This window comes from Geotrypetes seraphini, chromosome 17, assembly GCF_902459505.1.
Source record: "Geotrypetes seraphini chromosome 17, aGeoSer1.1, whole genome shotgun sequence".
In the NCBI taxonomy this organism is placed as follows: Eukaryota; Metazoa; Chordata; class Amphibia; order Gymnophiona; family Dermophiidae; genus Geotrypetes; species Geotrypetes seraphini.
This window is the reverse complement of record NC_047100.1, coordinates 27,884,648-27,907,328: the sequence shown is the minus strand read 5'-3', so window position 1 is coordinate 27,907,328 and position 22,681 is coordinate 27,884,648. Positions and strand designations below refer to the sequence as shown.

At 45.8% G+C, this 22,681-nt stretch overlaps 1 protein-coding gene across 1 annotated transcript in view; it reads right to left on the bottom strand.

Annotated features, from left to right (window-relative positions):
• CCDC51 (coiled-coil domain containing 51) overlaps positions 1-20,754 on the bottom strand; it is a 77,109-nt gene extending 56,355 nt beyond the window's left edge. The window contains exon 1 of the mRNA XM_033925878.1: positions 20,681-20,754. The gene's annotated coding sequence lies outside the window, so the exon portion shown is untranslated. The remainder of the gene's footprint in view (positions 1-20,680) is intronic.
• Between the last annotated feature and the right edge of the window lie 1,927 nt (positions 20,755-22,681).

Here is a 22,681-nt window from a genome sequence, read left to right as displayed (position 1 = left end):
GCTTTCCCTCCTTAGCCAGTTAGATCCCTTTGCATAGTGTCTCCAATGTGTGTTAAAAAGTTCTTTGCTTAATTTTTTACCTCATAATTTCCTATCTTGCAATAAGTAACTTTCTTTACTTTGCAACTGCATAATTTATTTCCCTGGCTGCAAACCGTACAGCTCACAGACCGCGCAGCCACACAATGAGAATGAAGTGGATGCAAACGGGCTCTGGAACGCAAAATGCATCCCAAATCCTGTAGAAATTAATATACTATGCTCCCGAGAGCAGCGAGACCTTAAAATATAGTCGGACACACAAAGAGAGATTTTTTTTTTTTTACCATGGATTTCAACCATAGGAGATAAATGGGCCTTGACACCTCATTTCAACCAAACACAGGACCCAAGGCAACAAAGGTGCTCCATATGGCTGTGAAGGATTTTCACGGGTAGCCACTTTGTCTCTCTAGGAGAACAATACTCCTCAATAAGAACCCCATGCCGGCTTGTACCAAAGCTGGTATTTTCTTTTTTTTTAGGTTGTCACATCTCCTGTTGATTTATTCCCACTGGGCTGCAGTGGGAAGATATATGAAGTTCATGAACTCATCAATGACAAGTAAAGTGATGGTAACCATCAGGACCCAGCAGGACGACAATTATAAGGCTCTCAAGGAAAATGCTATAGCGCCTGATAGATATTATTTCTAGCTGTTTCTTTTGGGAATTTTTATGAGAGATAAAAAAAAAAAAAAAAAAGTGGGTGAAAATTAAATCCACACTCTGATTCGTAAGGATGGAGGTGCCAGTCAAGGGGGTTGGGAGCAGTTCAGATAATCTTAAGTTGAGCATGGGTAGGCAGCAGGTCAATTGCAAATTGTCTCCAATCTCCATCATAGCCAGGTTCCAACCTGGCGACCTGATTCAAAATGAATTTTCAAAATTTAGCAAATGGAAAGCCTCATTTTACATAGAACATTGAGGGAGGAACTGGGAATATCCAAGTTGAGATTTTGCTTTTCCCTCGATATTTTACAGCAAACTCTGCCGATTGTGATGCCTTTTATAAAATACATATAAGAACACCAGTAAATGTATAGGCTGGAGCATATAGCAGGCACCTTCATATAGCAGGCATCCGCTGAAAATCAGGGGAGGGAAGTTCCATAGCGACTCCAGAAAATACTTCTTCACTGAAAGAGTGGTGGATCATTGGAACAAACTCCCACTGCAGGTGATTGAGGCCAACAGCGTGTCGGACTTTAAGAGAAGGTGGGATATTCACAGGGGATCCCTAGGGGAGTGAAATCAGAGGGCGGGTATTTGGAGTGGGCAGACTTGGTGGGCTATAGCCCTTTTCTGCCGTCTTTTTCTATGTTTCTATGTTTCTATGTTTCATTTCAGAAAAGAACACATTCAGAAGTGCAACATCCCTTGGGGCTTACACAGTAAGGAAAGATGGTGCCCAAAACAGGCCGTCTGTCCCCACCCCGCCCTTACAGCTGTGGTGCATCCCTACAGCCTCACCAGTTCCTTACTTGCTGCTGCCATCGAATCATAGATGCTGCGGCAATGGTCATCACCTGCAGCTATAAGGGCTATTGGGGTGGTAGACAGGTGGGTATAGTAGGTTTGGGGGGGGGGGGGGTTCACCATGACCTGCAAGGGAGTTGTAGCGAGATGTTTTTATGGCACCCTTTTTGTGAAGTTCACAGCAGTGCCCCACTACTTGGTTGCCATGTCTGGGTGGCCAGTCCATCACTTTGCTGACCCCTCCCACGTACAAAAGATCTTGTTCTAGGCGTTTTGGACTTGGACGATTTTTTTGGATAGCAGTCTGCACGATCAAACGGCTGGATGTAGAAGTAGACGATTAAAAATATATATATTTTGGATGTATTTTTCAAGAATGGACTTTAAACGCTGCCAACTTTGGGTGTTTTTTTGTCTTTTTTTTTTTTTTTTTTTAATTATGTCGCTCCGTGTGCCTAGCTTTCTTTAAGAGGCAGCCTATTTTTCATTGATTTCCTTTTCACTCATTGTGGTTAAGAGGATGATTTAATGAGCTTTTATTTTTAGATGAACCTGAAGCAGCTTCTGCGAAACGCTGACTGGCCTCCGTCGGTTTTGCCTTTCGGTGATCGGACAAGTGAAGAAGTGCTTTGCCGACTCACCTGCGTGACCCGCTTGATATTGGCCGAGGTTCCCCGACTGCGCAAGTGGACATTCCCCGGGATTTTTGAAGAATCTTGATTGATTTTCAGATGTTTCACCAACTCAGATAAGTGGACTTGCGTGTGTATGAACTGTGTTTATGTTTAAATCTTTTTATTAAATTTAACAGATTATCAATGACAAGCAAAGATCTCCAACAGGTCCCACCCACCCAACTTCCCCTCTCCCCCCCATGGGAACAGCCACTCCAAAGTCCAGCATATTAGTTCAATAGTCTACTGCGTACCAATGGCGTTAAAGTAGAACAAAAGGGCAACCAACATCTAAGGTGCAGGGTACCACGTCTGGAATCCATGTCTGCAATATCCAAACGTTCACATCCTTGAACTGTGTTTAATATTCGTGAGTTGTAAGTTTGAGGGAGTGTGTACGATCTGCATGGGGTCAGCGTTCATTCTTCGGGATGAGCGATTAAAAAAATTACAAAAATAAAATCTTAAGATAAAAATTACAAAGACAAGTAATACATTTTTCACATAAAATCTTAAGGAGTTTCTTATGATGATGAGTGTTCTCTCGATGTGATGATCTGTCTGCATAAAATTGAATGCAGCGGGTCGGAACCTGAGGCTTTTTCTCCTCTGTAAAAGAAAGGTTCTGGAATAATTTGAAAATAATAATTGAATAGGCATTCCTCTAGAATGGTGCTTACACTGATTAACTACATTTGTTGTTATTCATTTTTGGGGGCATGGTAAATAGTGGAGTTCCCCAGGGGTCTATGCTGAGATCGCTACTTTTTAACATATTAATTAATGATCTAGAAATAGGACTAACTAGTGAGATAGTTAAATTTGCTGATGACACAAAGTTGTTATATCGCAAGATGATTGTGAAAACTTGCAAGAGGACCTTGTGAGACTGGAAGACTGGGCATCAAAATGGCAGATGACGTATAATGTGAGCAAGTGCAAAGTGATGCATGTGGGAAGGAGGAACCTGAACTATATCTATGTGATACCGGGTTCTGTGTTAGGAGTCACAGCCCGGGAAAAGGATCTAGGTGTCATTGTTGAGGATACGTTGAAACCCTCAGCTCAATGTCTGGCAGCGGCTAAGAAAGCAAATAGAATGTTAGGAATTATCAGGAAAGGAATGGAAAGCAAAGATGGAAATGTTATAATGCCCTTGGATCGCTCTTTGGTACAGATGCGCCTCAAATACTGTGTGCAATTCTGCTCGCCGTATCTCAAAAAAGATATAGTGGAATTAGAAAAGGTAGAGAGAAGGGTGACAAAAAAGGGATGGGTTGACTCCCTATGAGGATAGGCTAAAGCGGCTGAGTCTCTTCAGCTTGGAGAAGAGACAGCTCAGAGGTGATATGATAGAGGTCTATAAAATAATGAGTGGAGTGGGAAGGGTAGATGTGAATCGCTTGTTCACTCTTTCCAAACATACTGGACTAGGGGAACATGCGATGAAGCTACTAAGTAGTAGATTTAAAATAAACTGAGTATTTCTTCACATAACGTGTGAAATTCATTGCCGAAGAGTGGGGTGAAATCAGTTAGTTTAGCAGGGTTTAAAAAAACGTTTGGATGATTTCCTAAAAATGATGCCCATAAGCCATTACTGAGATGGCTTGCGGAAATCCACTGTTTATTCCTGGGATAAGCAGCATAAAATCTGTTTTACTACTTGGGACCTGGGTTGGCCAATGTTGGAAACCAGATCCTGGGCTTGATGGGCCTTCAATCGATCTCAGTATGGCTATTCTTATGCTTTTATCAAGAGAGTGAGGAGCAAGGAGCCCATGCATCTGATGATCTAGGCAAATCTTTAGTTATGCACCCCCCACCTTTGGGTCACTCAATGCCCTCCTATCCCCTAGAGAGTTCCAGGCCAATCCCCATCCAGGAATCTTTGGCAGCAGCAGAAAATTATATTTATTGGAAAATCTGAGGTAGGGAATGATAAAAAAAAGTGCCCGAAGATTGTGCAATGAGGACTGTTTACAGAAGACCATTGAAGAGACTACAATCGGAGCTGTGGAGTTATGGAGTCGAAGTTAGAAGCAAATTTTGGGTTACTGGAGTCAGAGTCAAAGATTTCATGTACGGATTCCACAGCCCTGCTTACAATCCCATTCATAACCTCCTTCGGTGAGTTAACCCTTTGGTGCTGCCATCGTTTACTGGTAGGCTATTTCAGGCATCCACCAACCTCATGTTCAAAACTTACATAGTACTTGAAAGAGAAATCTTGATCTGTCTGAGGACACAGCTTAGACCGCCTGCACTGGAGACCAAGCAATGCAGATTGCAAAGCCTTATATGTAACCCTTGCAGTCCCACCCCTGACCCTATTCAGTGAGTCAGCTTCTGCTATTGCTTCTCCAACAACTGGTGCATATTTCAGGCATCCACCAACCCCTCAGCAAGAAACTATTTCCTTGCATATCTTCCGAGTCTCTCTCATTCCAACTGCGTGCATCATTCACTGCCAAAGATTTTGTCCTTCACACCAGACCTGAATAAACCCTGAAGTAGGTCCCTCTTGAAGGATAGAAAGAAGCTACCTTCATAATTTGGAAACGGGCCCCTCCAGTCACCTGAAAGACAATTAGTATTTTATGGTTCAGATCCAGTATTTAAAGTCCATGGGTGCTGGGGTACTGTGGTGTGCTGTGCCTTGATTCTGTAGGCAAAACAGGGAATTTAATTTGTTTTGCAGAAGGCACCATAAGTCCCTGGGGCAACACATTGGCTGAAAAGGCAAGTGTTGCAATAGACTTGGAAAATTACCCTAACAGTGAATCATGCTGCAAAGCACCAGGAGATTTCAGTTCTGAGAGTAAGTAAAGTGTGGAAGTGGATGGATACGCAGCGCTTTGTAAAAACCAAACGAGGTGACTTTCCTGGGTCTCAGTGGCAGGGATGTGTTTTGTCACGCGAGAGACTCTAGTTTGAATCCCAAGCCTGGCATATGAGACCTGGGGCCATTCAGCGGTGTTCGCTGAAATTGTTGCCAAAGATTGGTCTTTTAGTGTTTTTATCGCAATACTTGGGACGTTTGGATTGCCACACGTTTGGTTTTATCATTCAACACCAAGACTCCTGAGGCAGGCCTTCTTGGACCGAAACACGAATATGAGCAAAACTAATCCACTTGGAGCAATTGCCCCTGAGAGAAGAGAAAGTTTTAAAGAGGGCAGGTACTATTTGAAGAAAAGTTCTCTAGGTAAGCAGTATGGACGTTTTTTGGAGGGGACCACTGGTATTCAGCGCTAGTGCGTGGATAATTATATAGGCTAATAGCACCACAGAAACAGCAGTCGCTAACTTGCTGGAATTGCTCTCCAGATGCTGCCAGTGGCATAGTAAGAGGGGGCAGGAGAAAGTCTGTTCCTTCCTGACCCACTTCCACGCGCATGTGCCCCTTCCCTCACACCCCTTTCATTTTCCCTGCCCGAGCAGCGTGATGAACTTGCTGCCCGTGCCGGTGTTACCTCCCTCTAATGTCACTTCTGGGCCCCGCACCTAAGAAGTGATGTCAGAGGGATAGCCATGATGTTGCTCTCGCCTGGAAAATTAAAAAGGTACGGGAGAAGGGAAGGGGGCGTGCGCGTGGCAGAGGGGTTGGGAAGAGGATGGGGGGGAGAGGCGCCACTGAGTCGGTACTCACCTTCGCTACGCCCGTGAATATCATTCCGTACCCAGTGACCAGCCAAGATCCAAATATTCTGTATCTTTCCTTCTACCAGAATAGTTTATTTCAAAATTTGTTGCACCGCTTATCATACTTCTAAGCGATGTACAGAATATAAAATAGTAAGAAATAAATTAGAAAAGAGGGTTTACAAACTGATAATACAAATCTATACGAACAAGACATTACAAACATACTGGAGACAGAAGGATAAGGAAAATAATCCATAAAATATACAGAAAAGGCGAACAGTTAAGGGAAGTTCATAAGGGAGGGAAGATCTTGTCTAACCCAACCCTGAGTTGTCCTGTCTGGCTGTCCAAATTAGATTGTAAGCTCTTCCGAGCAGGGACCATCTACTGAATGGAATATTGCTACTCCTTGGGTTTTGGCCAGGTACTAGTGACCTGGATTGGCCATTTAAAGTGCAAAAACACACTTTTGAAAAAAACACTTTTGTCCGGGGCCGGGAAAGGTTATCGATATTGTGATTGGGCCCATACTGACGTATCTCGTATTTACTTGATGTTACGTATTTTTATTGATCTTCCCAATTCTTGGTTGCTGGTCAACACCCTTTGAGCGTTAAATAGAGGGTTCTGCCATTCTATATATTTTTGTTACTCGATACATTTTTTTGGCAGTATTTTTGAGTTTTAGTGTTCCATATCTTTAGTCCAGGCAATTTGATAAAATGATGTTTCTACATATAAAGCAATATTTTGTCTATAGATGAACTTTTTAAATTACCCCCCCCTGCTTGTATAAACTTTCAGATTCGAATATCTTCCATATAATTTTCTATTTTGATGCCAAGGAAACGAATTTGCAGTTCTGGCAGAAAATCTGCTGAAACAGTGGTCTGTTGTATCCTGTTAATACCATATCAATCAAGAAATAAAATTGAACCCCCCTGTCTGTTGTCATTCTCTTGCATCACTTCAAAGACCTCAGCCCTTAAACTGAATTAAATCCTTCTGAATCCACATTCCTTACTAGCTTAGGATTCAGAGTGAAATATTTTGACTTTGCAATTCCCTTTGCATAATTAAAATTTTTTTTAAAAAAAAGAAAGAAAAAAACCATAAACATCATACAGGATGTAGTTTTGAATTTACTCGTTTGAATGCTTGCTTTTATTCCCCCAAGGGTCAAAGATTGTCTTTAAAAGAAACATTCCTTGCATTTCTCCTTATAGGTTTTGTTTCTGCAGAAGGTCTGATTGTGCAGATGTATTATTTCAGTGGGCCCTGGATTTGCCGACACATATTTTCTGCAATAAATCAGAGCAGCTGTCCGTGTTCCCAAAAGGGTTTGGTTTTTTTTTTTTTGCAACTTTGCTAACTACAAAATGTATCAGAGGTTGGGTTTCTTTCACAGAAAATGCCAGGAAAAAATGGCCGTATTTTTTCCTCTGGACTTCAAAATAAAAGAAAACATTACAGGTCTCCGGTTCTTCCTGTTCTAACTTGTAGGACTGAGAAACTTGAAGCAGAGATATGTGCTTCTCTCGAGTAAAACAACGACATTTTACAATCTATATTCCTCCTTAACCAAAACTAACCCGTTAAATGAGTTTTCCTTATGGTCTGTCGTCCAGCCCTATGCTGCAAATAAGTTTGAATCCTCAGACTCTGGTGGCTTGGGAAAATCCACTGCTTATTTCTAAGAAAAGCAGCATTCGTTTCACTACTTGGGATCTAGCCAAGTACTTGGGACCTGGGTCGACCACTGTTGGAAACAGGACACTGGGCTTGAAGGACCTTTGATCTGTCCCAGTATGGCGGTTCTTATGTAACTTGAAAATGTGGTTATTCCAGCAGGCTTCTCAGGCCCATAAGGCTTTGGACTATGCTAACAGTAAAGACTTCCACGACTACTTTTGGGGACCACTTGCCAACCGGGGACTCCCTATTGCTGCTATCAATGACATGAGCAAATCGCCAGAGATCATTAGTGGTCGAATGTCATTTGCACATTTGGAATTGTTGAGGCTTTTGCATGTATTTTCAACCCAAGGGCCAGCAGGGACCCCCTGAGAAAGATGGCTTTGTCAAAACACGGATCGGGTTGGGTCCAACGCCCCCAGCGGACTGGGTCCTAGAGGTTTTGCTAAGTTTTTCTCAATAAAGTCTATCAGGAACATCACCTTTCCACATTGTTGGTTTTGTTTATCTTGGACTTCTTCTCTGTGCATTCGACAGGGTCAATTTTTTTTTTTGCTCTTGTATGCTACTAAATTCAACAGATAAAGAGCGCCATAGAAATGGGGTAAATAAAAATTGAATTGAATTGTACATTATGAAGATCAGTTTTCCAGGCCCAATATGCCCTGACCAATGCCTTTCTTACCTGTGGAAGGCATATGTTGGAAAACAAACCTACTACAACTGCCAAAATAATTTAATTGTAGCATGTATGGGCATATTATAAATACCTATTAAAGGAAATGTAACTCCCTTTTTCTATTCTCTCAAGAAAGCAGTGTTGGCTTTCTTTCCCATCTGAGTGGAAAAAAAAACCTTCAAGGTCCTACTAGAAAAAATAGCTTTAAATATAGAAACATGATGGCCCATCTAGTCTGCCCATCCGCTGCATCCACTATCTCCTCCTCTCCCTATTGGCTAAGGCTCTTAACATTTGCATCTCCTCTTCCTATAGGCTAAGGCTCTTTACACCTGCATTGTGAGGTCATAGAACTTTATGGTTATAGAAACATGATGGAAGATAGAGGCCACATGACCCATCCGCAGTAATCATTATCTCTTACTCTCTCTAAGAGATCCTACATGCCTATCCCAGGCTTTCTTGAATTCAGACACCACCAATTCCGGGAGACTATTCTGTGCATCTACCACCCTTTTTGTAAAAAAGCATTTCCTTAGATTACGGTACCCCTGAGTCTGTCGCCTCTTAACTTCATCCTATGCCCTCTCATTCCAGAGCGTCCTTTCAAATGAAAGAGACTCGACGCCATGTAGTATTTAAATGTCTCTATTATATCTTCCCTCTCCCACCTTTCCTCCAAAGTACGCATAAAATCCTTCTCCACCACCAAAGCTCAAATGAGTCAATCTTCTTTCTATCTTATTTCCATGGACGGGCACAACCAAAACAAATGCCCATTTAAAAAAAAAAAATACATTTAGAATATATATATATATATATATATATATATATATAGTTTTTTAAATCAGCTATCTGGACGTCCAGGCTTTTGTTCGTTCAGGCTGCCAGGAAGTCTATATTTATACCCCATTTTTGACCAAAGTTTTGCCCAAGTCCCAAACGCCCAAGACCATTTGGACGTGGGAAGGGCCAGTCTTGCAATGGACTGGCCACCCAGGTATGGCAACAGAGCAGTGGGGCACCTGAGAAGACACTGCTGTGAACTTCACAAAAAGGGTGCCAAGTAAACAGACAGACAGACAACAGAACTCATTATTAACTTTCAGGAAATCGGTAAAGACCCTCCTCTTCAACTAAAGATCTCCTCTGTCTTCTCCCCCCTTACACCCCCCTCCACCCTCCTATCTCCCCCCAAAAAACTCCAATAAAACCCTCTCTTACTCTCTCCACCAACAAATTGTATCTAAACGCATATAACTTTCCTTAAACTAAACTACTGTATTTCCCCCTTCTCTCTTTCTGCTATACTCTCCCTGTACTTAATTCTCTCCAAATTCTTAAATCCAATGACTAAACCTGTTGTATTACTTATATGTCTATTTACTCTCCACTGTGTATGTTCATTTGTAGACCGTTCTGAGCTACTGGGAGGACGGGATAGAAATCCAAATAAATAAATAAATAAATAAATAAATAAACATCTCATTAGAACTCCCTTATAGGTTACGATGAGCCCCCCAAACCCACTATACCCACCTGTCTACAACCCCAATAGCCCTTATGGCTGCAGATGGCACCTATATGGAAGCAGACTTTGGGGTGGGTGGGGGGGGGGGCACATATGTTCCACCATCAATGTAGTGGTTAGAGTGGCTTGTGGGTCCTCCTCTCTATGGTTCACTAGCCCATCCCCCAGGCTATTTAAGACACTTGGGTGCAGCTCTACTAGGCTTTCCTCTACCAGGTGCTGATGTTCTGGAGACAGGTATGTACGTTTTTATTCCGATCTTTGTGGGGGTGTGAAGGGGTAAGTGAACATTGGGGGAGTTTTGGGGGGGGTCTTTACTTTGTCTCTGCAGTGCTTATCTGGTCACTTTGGATACCTTTTTGGCCCTTATACCTGTTTTTCCATCGTCTAACTCAAAACGTTTAAGTTTTGTCCAGGATGTCTAGTAAAACATTCGCTTATCCCTGCAGGACAAATAAGTCTAGGTCGGCCCCCATCCCGCCCTAGCCACTCCTCCAGATACGCCCATACAGCGAGATTCAGAGGCCTTTGTTTCTAGCAGTTATGTTTTAGTCCTTAAAAACTATCGTGTGCATGAATATTTCATACCCCCTATCGAACACTAGGAAGCTGTGGTCAAATTCCCTGGGCCCCTCTGTGATTGCCAAGTTATGATGACAGCGATAAGCTGGGGGAACATAAGAACATAAGCAGTGCCTCTGCCGGGTCAGACCACAGGTCCATCCCGCCCAGCAGTCCGCCCCCGCGGCGGCCCAACAGGTCATGACCTGCCTTAATCACCAGAAGGGGCCCCCCTATTGCCCCCTAGGTTTGTCATCGAAGTCCTATCTTCCCATCAAAGTCCTAACCCTCCGGCCTTGCACCTGCACGACCTGGTGAGCTGTCTATATTTATGCATCACCCCAGCACCTCCCTCAGTACCCCACGATCCCCTTTTCCCTCAGGAATCCGTCCAATCCCTGTTTGAATCCATGTACTGTACTCTGCCGGATCACTTCCTCCGGGAGCGCATTCCATGTGTCCACGACCCTTTGGGTGAAGAAAAACTTCCTTCAATTGATTTGAACCTATCCCCCTTCAGTTTCTCTGAGTGCCCCCTCGTACCTGTCGTCCCTTTTAGTCTGAAGAACCTGTCCCTGTCCACCCTCTCTATGCCCCTAAGTATTTTGAAGGTCTCTATCATATCCCCCCTGAGCATCCTCTTTTCCAGAGAGAAGAGCCCCAGTTTATCCAGCCTCTCGGCATATGGGCAGTTTTCCAGCCCTCTTACCAGTTTCGTTGCCCTCCTTTGGACTCTCTCAAGAATTGCCTTGTCCTTCTTGAGGTGCGGCGACCAATATTGAATGCAGTATTCCAGATGTGGGCGCACCATCGCTCGATACAGCGGCATGATGACTTCCCGCGTCCTGGTTGTTATGCCCCTCTTGATAGAAACATATAGAAACATAGAAATAGACGGCAGATAAGGGCCAAGGCCCATCAAGTCTGCCCACCCCAGTGATCCTCACTATCTATCTTTGCGGATAGATCCCACATGTCTATCCCATCTGGCCTTAAAATCCGCCACACTGGTGGCCTCAATAACCCGAAGTGGAAGACTATTCCAGCGATCAACCACCCTTTCAGTGAAGAAGAACTTCCTAGTGTCACTGTGCAGTTTCCCGCCCCTGATTTTCCACGAATGCCCCCTTGTTGCCGCGGGACCCTTGAAGAAGAAGATGTCTTCTTCCACCTTGATGCGGCCCGTGAGATATTTGAATGTCTCGATCATGTCTCCCCTCTCTCGACGCTCCTCGAGTGAGTAGAGCTGCAAATTCCCCAACCGCTCCTCGTACGGGAGCTCCCTGAGTCCCGAGACCATCCTGGTGGCCATTCTCTGGACCGACTCCAGTCTCAGCACATCCTTGCGGTAATGCGGCCTCCAGAATTGCACACAGTACTCCAGGTGCGGTCTCACCATGGATCTATATAGTGGCATAATGACTTCAGGTTTACGGCTGATGAAACTCCTGCGTATGCAACCTATGATTTGCCTTGCTTTGGATGAAGCTTGCTCCACTTGGTTTGCCGACTTCATGTCTTCCCTGACAATCACTCCCAAGTCTCTTTCTGCTACAGTTCTTGTCAGGATCTCGCCATTTAGGGTGTAGATCTTGCATGGATTCTGGCTTCCCAGGTGCATGACTTTGCATTTTTTGGCATTGAAACTGAGTTGCCAGGACCTAGACCAGTGCTCCAGCAGAAGTAAGTCATGCACCATATCGTCTGTCATTGCTTTTTTGTCTGTTGTGCTTTTGCTCACTACATTGCACAGTTTGGCATCATCGGCAAACAATGTTATTTTACCTCGAAGCCCTTCTGTCAGGTCTCTTATATAGATGTTGAACAAGATCGGGCCTAGGACGGAGCCCTGTGGCACTCCACTTATCACCTCCGACATCTCGGAGGGGGTGCCATTCACCATCACCCTCTGAAGCCTACCTCCAAGCCAGTTCCCAACCCATTTTGTTAAAGTGTCGCCCAGACCTAAAGAACTCATCTTGTTCAGCAACCTGCGGTGTGGCACGCTATCAAATGCTTTGCTGAAATCCAGATAGACGATGTCCAGGGACTCACCAACATCCAGCTTCCTCGTCACCCAGTCAAAGAAGCCGATCAGGTTGGATTGGCACGATCTCCCCTTAGTAAATCCATGTTGGCGGGGATCCCGCAGATTCTCCTCGTCCATGATCCTATCCATTTGGTGTTTGATTAGGGTTTCCATTAGTTTGCTCACTATTGAAGTGAGACTCACTGGTCTGTAGTTTGCCATATCCACCCTGGAGCCTTTCTTGTGTAGTGGAATGACGTTAGCCGTCTTCCAGTCCATCGGGACGTTACCTGTACTAAGGGAGAGATTAAAGAGCGCGGATAGTGGTTCCGCCAAGACATCTCCCAACTCCCTGAGTACCCTAGGGTGTAGGTTGTCAGGCCCCATTGCCTTGTTGACCTTGATTTTTGACAGCTCGCAGTAGACGCTGCTGGGTGTAAATTTGAAATTACTAAACGGGTCTACTGATTTAATCCTTGTATGTGGTTGAGGGCCGATTCCCGGCACCTCGCGGGTGAAGACTGAACAGAAGTATTCATTTAACAGTTGGGCCTTTTCCGAGTCCGTCTCCACATGGTCTCCGTCTGGTTTTCTGAGTCGTACTATCCCGCCTGAGTTCTTTTTCCTGTCACTAATATACCTGAAGAAGGATTTATCTCCCTTCTGGATATTCTTTGCTAGAGACTCCTCCATGCGGAATTTGGCCTCTCTAACTGCCGCTTTGACGGCTCTTGATTTGGTCAGATAATCTACTCTGGAGTCCTGTGTCCCTGATTGTTTGTAAGAGATGAATGCTTTTTTCTTCTCTTTGATGAGGTCTGAGATCTCCATAGAGAACCACTGTGGCTTGTTGTTCCTACTTCGTTTGCTTACTGATTTAACATAGCGGTTTGTTGCTTCCTGTATGGTGGTTTTCAAAGTTGACCACATTTCTTCCACGCTGTCGGTATCTGCTTGGGTTTGTAGCGCATGGTGAACGAAGTCTCCCATGTCCTGGAAATTTGTGTCCTTGAACTTGAGAACCTTGGTCAATGTGGTAGATTTCGTGAAACCTTTCCTGAGATTGAACCAAATCATATTGTGGTCACTGGAGGCCAAAGTTTCACCCACCGAGACCTCTGTGATACTTTTTCCGTTGGTAAGTACCAGGTCCAAAATTGCCTGATCCCTTGTTGGCTCAATTACCAGTTGCCTGAGTCCTGCTCCATTCAAAGAGTTTAATAGCTTCCTGCTGCTGCCGGAAGCAGAGGAAAGCGTGACCCAATCCACATCGGGCATGTTGAAGTCACCTACCAATACTGTGTCCCCCCGCAAGGTGATATTCTCTATATCTCCGATTAATTCCAAATCTAGGTCTTCTTGATGTTTTGGGGGTCTGTATACCACGCCAAGATATAGGCATTTGTCCTTCCCTCTGGCCAAATTTACCCAAAGGGATTCCCCAGTGTACTGTACATCTGTGATTCTGGTGACCTTAATGTCATCTTTAGTATATAATGCTACCCCACCTCCCATTTTGCCCTCCCTGTCCCGACGAAGCAAGTTGTAACCTGGTATGACCATGTCCCACGCGTGGGAGTCTGTGAGCCAGGTCTCAGATATCGCCACCACATCCAGGTCGGCATTCCTCATTTCTATCTCCAAATCTAGGATCTTGTTTCCCAGACTGTGGGCGTTGACGTACATAGCCCTCCATGTTGTGTGCTTGTTGTATCTCAGTGGGGACAATCCCTCTATATCAACTAGACCACCATTAGTATTTTTCGCTTGTCTCTTACACTCCCTAGACCCAGAGCTACAGCTTGTACCTATCCCGGACTCCCCATAACTGCAGTGCGCTCCTATCAGAGACTTGGTAATGTGTGTACCCTGTGGGGGTATTCCCGTTTGGGCTACTTGAGCTCCTTTAGTGCAATTTGCAGCGTGTGCACTCTCGCTGGTCCCAGAATTACAGTGTGTACTCCCTCTAGACCTAGAATTGCTACGTGTACTCCCCTTAGACCCAGAATTGTAATGTGACCCAATGCAGTGTTTACTTAGTTCAGTTCCAAAATAGTATTGGTAGCCCGTACCCTCCCCCAACTCACCTAGTTTAAAGCCCGTACCCTCCCCCAACTTACCTAGTTTAAAGCCCTGTGTAGTAGGCGGGCTAGACGGTGTCCAAGGACGTTCTTCCCCCTCTTGGTCAGGTGTAACCCGTCTGGTCCAAGCAGTCCCTGCAGTGCCTCTCCGTGGTGCAGGAACCCAAAGTTCATCTCCCTGCACCATTCCTGCAGCCAGTCGTTCACCCTCCGGACACGATCCTCCCTGGCACTGCCCTTGCCCCTCACTGGGAGGATCGAGGAGAAGACCACCTGCGCATCCATCCTCCTCAGCTTCTCTCCTAGGGCTCTGAAGTCTTCGGGTATGCTTTCTAGGGTGCCCCTGGCAGTGTCGTTGGTTCCGACATGGATGAGAATCATAGGGAAGTGATCTTGGGGCTTGATGAGTCTGCCAAGGCTAGCAGTTACATCCCGGATCTTGGCCCCCGGCAAGCAGCAGACCTCTCTTGACTGCAGATCTGGTCTACAAATCGGTCCCTCGGTGCCCCTTAGCAGTGAATCCCCGATGACCACAACTCTGCGCTTCCTAGGGGTGGGCTGACCTGTGGACTCTGGAATTGGAACCGTCTGTTCAACCACTTCTTGTACCTCGTTGTCAGGACCTTCCTGTAGCAGCTGGTATCTGTTCTTAAGGGGGATATGTGGCGTCGATGTAGAGCTGCCCTGTATGTGAGAGAGAGAAACAGAATTAGGTTTTCTGCGTTTACCTGTGGATGAAGTCACCAGCTGCCAGGTATCGGCGTCTCCAGTGACTTCCTGAATTCCGACGGTAGGATTCAAGTCTGAAGTTCTGGAAGCTCTGGGTGACTCAAGGATGGTCTTATCAGGCTCTGGTTCGGCGATCTGAGACAGTTCCTGGATTATTCCGTCGATGAAGGTCTCGTCATCACGGATACTCCTTAAGCGTTGGATCTCTTCTCTCAGACTCCTCAGCTCTATCATAAGGCTTTCATCTGGTTGATCAATTGGTTCTGTCTGAGTGGAGGCTGAAGACATCTTTGAGGGGATGGCCTCGGTCTGTACAGAGACCTCTGTCCTCTGTCCAGGCTCCCCCTCAGTCTGTACGAAGACCGTAGCCATCCCCTGGGCACTCTCGGCGACTGAGCTGCCTGTCTTGACTGAAGTCTTGCTGCCTCTAGTTCTGCCTGCCATATATAAAGGTTTTTGTATTATTAATTATTTATTTATTTATGTTAAAATTTTTTTTTTTTTTTTTTTTATAGATATGTCAGAATGTGTTGAGGTTGGAGGGATAAGTTAGGATAGAGTGGTTGGTGTGGTCCACCTGTTAAGTGTGCTTGTTAGTTAGGTAGGAGTAGAGAGTTGAAATTTGAAAGACCTGGAAGAGGGAAAGATTGAAGAAAGACTGACGTTGATTGGTAAATTGGCTAGTTGTAGGATTTTAGAGACCAGCTGAAATAGATAGCCCTTCCTTGATGCCCTTCTTGAGGCCCTTCGCAAAGGCGCTCTCGCTAAGGCGAGCGCCTTTGCCGCTCGCCTTCGCCGCGCGCCGAACGGCCGTGCGCCGTTGGCTCGAGCCCTTTTATGGGGGGGAGATCTGCTGTGACGTCCTGTTGGCTTTCTTCGAGGCTGCTGCACACTGTGCGGATGGTTTCATGGATGGATCCACTAGCACACCCAAGTCTCTCTCAAGTCCGGTGTCTCCCAGCAATCCCCCCCCCCATTTTATACTCGAACAACGGGTTCTTTTTCCCTATGTGCATGACCTTGCATTTATCTACGTTAAAGCGCATTTGCCATTTGTTTGCCCAGTCCTCCAGCTTATTGAGGTCCCTTTGCAGTTCCTCACACTCCTCCCTGGTCCTAACTCTGGCGCAGAGCTTGGTATCGTCTGCAAATTTTATAACCTCACACTTTGCCTCCGTTTCCAGGTCATTGATAAATATGTTGAAGAGTAGCGGCCCCAGCACCGATCCCTGTGGCACACCGCTCGTGACTTCCCGCCAGTCAGAATATTGGCCCTTTACTCCGACCCTCTGTAGTCTACCTGATAGCCAGTGCTTGATCCATCTATGTACATCCCCGCCCACCCCGTGGTTCCACAGCTTCCTAAGCAGCCTTTCATGTGGCACCTTGTCAAAGGCCTTTTGAAAATCGAGGTAAATGATGTCTATGGGTTCCCCTTTGTCCACCTGACTGCTTATTCCCTCAAAGAAGTACAGAAGGTTTGTCAGGCACGACCTTCCCTTACAGAATCCGTGCTGGCTTGTCCGCAGTAGGCCATTTTTCTCGATGTGCTCGCAAATGCTGTCCTTGATTATTGCTTCCACCATCTTCCCTATAACTGAAGTCAGGCTCACCGGCCTGTAGTTCCCGGGGTCACCTCTCGATCCCTTCTTAAAGATAGGTGTGACATTCGCCAGTTTCCAGTCCTTTGGTACCTCTCCAGTTGTCAAGGATAGGTTGCAAACATGCTGGATTGCGCCCGCTATTTCCTTTCTTAGTTCCTTTAGAACCCTTGAGTGGATCCCATCCGGTCCCGGAGATTTGCCGCTTTTCAACCTGTCAATCTGTTTGAGGACATCCTCCCGACTTACCTCTATATGCCCCAATTTTTCAGCCTGCTCCCCACTCATGAGATCCTCTGAGTCCGTATATTGGACGTGTCCTCGCTCGTGAAGACCGATGAGAAGAACGTGTTCAACCTCTCAGCTACCTCTTTATCCTCCTTAATCACTCCCTTCTTATCCCCATCATCCAATGGCCCCACCTCCTCTCTCACTGGTTTCTTCCTCTTTACGTAACTGAAGAATGCCTTGAAGTTTTTTGCCTCCCTGGCCAGCCCCTGCTCGTATTTCCCTTTTGCTTTTCTAACCTCTCGGTGGCATTCCTTTTGGCATATCCTGTGCTCCTGGTGATTTTCTTCCGTTGGGTCCCTCTTCCATTTCCGGAAGGACACTTTCTTGTCACTGATTGCCCTCTTTACTTCAGGTGTCATCCAAACCGGGTCTTTTGGCCGCTTGTTCTTACGGCCTTTCCTGAAACTGGGGATGTACAGTTTTTGCGCTTCCTGCAGTGTGTCCCTGAGAAGGGTCCAGGCGCTCCCTGCAGTCTCCATCTTAATGCCGTTCCTGAGCCTCCTCCCCACCATTTTCCTCATAGCAACATAGTTCCCTTTCCTGAAGTTGAGCGCAGCTGATGCGATCCTCCCCACTATGGGTGACCCCCTTTCTAATGTGAATCTGATCACGTTGTGATCACTGTTGCTTAGTGTTCCTCCCACTTCTACCCCTCTTGCAGGCCCCCCTAATCCGTTAAGGATGAGGTCAAGAGTAGCACCCCCTCGCGTCGGTTCCTTGACTAGTTGCTCCATGAAGCAGTCCCTCACAGCTTCTACGAATCCTGCTTCCCTCGTGGAGTTGGAGTGATCCGTACTCCAGTCTATCCCCGGGTAGTTGAAGTCCCCCATCACTGTTACACTTCCAGTCTTGCATTCCTGTCTCAGTTCTGCTTCCAAGTCGTGTCCTATTGTTTCTGACGCACCAGGCGGGCGATAATACAGCCCCAGCTTTATGTCTGCACTCTTCTTTCCCGGCAATTTGACCCATAGCGATTCCAGCTCCTCTGCCTTTGTTGCCGTATTGATCCCTTTATATACAGCGCTATGCCTCCCCCCTTCTTGTGGGTCCTGTCCCTCCTGTAGAGTTTGTACCCTGGCAGCGCCACGTCCCATTGATTTTCCTCTGTCCACCAGGTTTCTGTAATTCCTATTATATCCAGGTCCTCCCCCTTGGCCATGACTTCCAGTTCACCCATCTTAGCCATGAGGCTTCTTGCATTTGCGTATAAGCACTGTAGGTCCCGGTATTTGTCCTCCACCTCTGCCTTTACCTGGGCCGCCTTCCCTTGAGTCTCGGGCCGTTTTCCCGCTCCTGGTGCCACCACCTCTGCCTTTACCTGGGCCGCCTTCCCTTGGGTCTCGGGCCGTTTTCCCGCTCCCGGTGCCTCTGCTGTGCCCTCCGCCTTTACCCTTGCAACTCCCTTCCTCCCCATGTCCCCTCCACCCCTCCTCCCCGCTTTTCCCCGGGGAGTACCAGCCCCCTCCCGTGCTATCGTCCCCTGAGCCTTGGTTTGTTCCCCCTTGCCTTGTGGCTCCCCTTTGCCCTGTGGCTCCACCTTATTGCCTTCTGTTTGCACCCTGGTGCGATCTCGCCCCCCTGAATCCCCTGTTTTCTCCTTCCCCTTAGGCTTCTCCCAGCAAGTTGTTACCTGATGTTTCCCTCGCTGTCTGATCACGAGTTCCATCGCTCCCCCGTCGTCCTCCCCGCAGTCAGCCAGTTCAGCATCTTTTCTGGATACTGCTGTCCGAAGCGTCATCAGGTCAGCTGTCGGCTTTCCCCCTCTCCGTAGTTTAAAGCCCTCTCGATCTCCTTCTTAACGTTGGCTGCTAGTATTCTTGTTCCCGCCGTGCTCAGGTGCAGGCCATCCCGCCTGTAGAGCTTGCTCTTTCCCCAGAAGGACGACCAGTTCCTCACAAAGTGGAAGCCCTCCTCCTTGCACCACCTCCTCAGCCACGCATTCACCTCCTGGAGCTCGGCCTGCCTCCTTGCATCTGCCCTCGGGACCGGCAGGATCTCTGAGAATTCTATCCTCTGTGTCCTCCGTTTCAGCTTCCTTCCCAGGACCCTGAACTGGTCCTTTAGCGCAGGCATGCTGAAGTTCCTCCGGCTCACATCATTTGTTCCGACGTGGACAATTACTGCTGTCTCCTCCGTTTCGGCTCCGTCCAGGATCCTCTCGATTCTATCGGCAATGTCCTTTGTCCTGGCCCCTGGGAGACATGCCCCTGGGAAGAAAGTGAAGCTCTGTGAATGAGGGAAAGAGACAGGGGAAAATGTGGATTTGGGGGCCTCAGGAGAGATTGAACCAATATGGGATGAAGAGAAGAGTTACAGGCCGTAGGCAAATTACGGGCAATTATAGAGTTGATTTAATCATTCCGCCATTCACTGACCTCCCCTTAGTTAAAACCCACTATTGACAATCCTACCCTGCCTTCAAAAGTTCCCATCTGTCAGAAGTGACGTCAGAGAGATATACCGCCTTATCAAAATTCAAAGCGGTTTTACATAATATAAAAACAAAAAATAAAAAGGGCACGAGTTAAAAACAAATTACAATTAATATTGCAAACAATCAAACGCACAGACAAACATTAACATACCGATACAAAAATGGAGAAGGGACAGCAAGATGGTTGCTCGCACTGACGTTAAAAAGGTGTGGGGGAAGGGGGCAGAGAGGAGGAAGGGTGCGGGTGCTCCGAGCAAGTTGGTGTCCGGGGTGGACTGCTCCCCCCTCACCACACCACTGGGAGGATGGGATATAAAAAACGAACCAATAGTGAGATAGCGGCCTGAAGAGAAAGGCCCCGAATAGAGGTCCCAGGGAAAGCCTGAATGTATGTTTCCCTAGAGTTAAACTGACCTTGAGTGTTGACCTTGATTTCTATCTAAAAGGATTAACACAACAAGCACACGTGTAATGACTTTCCCCTCCCCCCCCTTTAAAAGATATTTCTTATTAGGCATTAGGCTCATCTATCTCGCCTTATCCTGAGCTGACAAGCAGCGTTTGCCATGTTATACAACCCGTTAGCTTTCAGGTTCCCAGACTGCTGCATAAGAAGAGCAAAGGCTTAGTTAGTCTCGATGCCATCCTACGTCCACCACCCAACTCCGTAAGCCAAGTCTTAGGAGTCCATTACACTCCGAGTTCTATAAATGAGCACGCGAAAACCAAACTGCAGTGACCAAATGTTTTTTTTCGACTCAGATTTCTAACACCAGACCTTGTCCTGGATGGACCCTACCAAGCAGATTTATTGTACAGGGCAAAAAACAATTTTAAACCACTAAGCAGTACATCTTGTATCCCATGAATTCATTTCCTGTGATCTTTAGAAAAAGGGAACATGGACAGGGGGGGGGGGGAAAAGTACTAGTAATCTTAAATCTCTCCAATCCCTCCCACAAAGAACAGAAACGTGGATGCCCTGTTCTTGTATATATTCTAGCTGCGAAATGATGATTATCTCACAGAGAAGTGATTTGACTAAAAGTCTTGTACGGGTCATAGTGACACTGCAGATAAGCTGGAATAAAAGAAGAGCTCCTTTGTGTGTTGTTTGTCGAGATAATAAAACCAGAATAAGTTTTAAAAGTCTTGAAAAGAAGAGGTTATCGCTACTCTGCTCCTCTCCCTAATACAATCAAGACATACCTTTGGCTCACTGCCAGCTGTCTTGCTCAAAAGCCGAAGAATGTTTATCTGGGAAGAGAATATCGATACCACAAATCTGGAAAACAAACAGAACATTTTGAGTTTTAATGTTCAATCATTTTTTATTGAGTTTTTAAAATAAAATATACCTAACAAAAATCTTACAAAGAATATCATCTCAACTCAGTTAATACTTTGTAGATATATAAATTCAAAGAAAACAACAATTATCATCAGAATACAAACGCGATAAAGTATCCCCCTTCACTCCCTCCACCCATCCCATTTCCAAATATTGCTAAAAAATAGTGCTTCACTTTATGATTACAAATGTAATGAGTTCACTACAAAACTGCCTGCTTTGACTGACAATTGCTGTATATAAGGTTCCCAGGTCATCCCAAATTTACTCTGGTTTTTATAAGATGGGGAGGTCGCCCTAGTTTCCATAATCATAAGAGCATGAAATGCTGCCCTCCAATGCCAAAATGCAGAGTGCTCAAGCCAGGATGCACCCAGGTTTTCAGAATCCCCACGGTGAATATGCATGAGAGTAATTTGCATACAATGGAGGCAGTGCATGCAAATTTATCTCATGTCTATTCATTGTGGATAGGTTGAAAATGAGACTGGCTTGGGTTAAGAACCCCTGATTTCAAGCAAATCTAGCCAGTGTTTCCCACGTCGTAACCGCTTGCCAGTCAGGTTATCCACAATGAATATGTATGAGATTGATTTGCATGTACTGCTTCCTAAGTGGTTTTACATTCCGGTACGTTATCATATTTCCCTATCTGTCCCGGGAGGCTGGGGCAATTTGTCCAGAGTCACAAGGATCAGTGAGGGATTTGAACCCACAACCTCAGGGTGCAGAGGCTGTAGCTCTAAACACTGCTCCACGCACTCCCACAGATACTCATTGTGGATATCCTGAAAACCTAACTGGCAAGGGTGCTACTCCAAGGCTGACTTAGGAAACACGGATTTAGTCCGCTTCTGTGCCTGCCTTTAGGGATGTTCATTTAGGGCTCCTTTCACAAAGCCACGGAAGCGGTTCTCCCAAGGAACTGAACGGGCTTCCTTGCATTTGCTGTGGGGGAATCACTTCTGCAGCTTTGTAAAAGCAGCCTCTAGTTTATTTTAAAATGTAGAAAGAAAGTAAGTAGACGCAAAATCGATCTGTCAGCCTACAAATTTATTTCAAACATTTATAGACCGCTTATAATTTCCGAGTGTACAAAGTTTGAAACAAACCGAAAAAGTCTTAAAATGAGCCAAAACGAACCCAACATGTTTTCACGCTCACCTCTACTTCCCTTGTTAAAAATCAGTTATTTTTTCAAAAGAAACTGAAAGAAATCTGAAAACTTAGCTGCAAATATAATACAAAAGTGCGGTCTGCAAAAAAAAAAAAAAAAAAAAAGACTTCCTGTTGCTTTTCTGTGTCCTTAGGGAAAAGGTTGCTGCTTACCCTAAACACAGTTGTTCACAAAGCCAACAAAGGAAGTCAAAACAGCAGAACGCTACAAGGGTCAGGTGTGGCAAACAGGACAGATTCCGGGACCACAGCTGAGCAGAGACTGACATTCCGGGGAGAAAGATAATGGAAATACAGCTTAGACCCTTTATTTATTTTTTTCACTCAGAGTATAATTAAGCTCTGGAACTCGTTGCCAAGGGTTGTGGTAAAAGCGGCTAGCGTAGCTGGTCTTAAGAAAGGTTTGGACAAATTCCTGGAGGAAAAGTCCATAGTCTGTTATTAAGACGTGGGGGAAGCCTCTGCTTGTTCTGGATCGGTAGCACGGAATGTTGCTGCTCTTTGGGTTTTGGCCAGGTAGTATGGATCTGGATTGGCCACCGTGAAAACGGGCTACGGGGCTTGATGGGCCGTTGGTCTGATCCAGTAAGGCTATTCTTATGTTTCGTAATGTCAAGAAACAGGGAATCTCATTTCTGCAAAATAACACTCGGAATTTAGGGAGCCGATTGGTTGGACTGGGA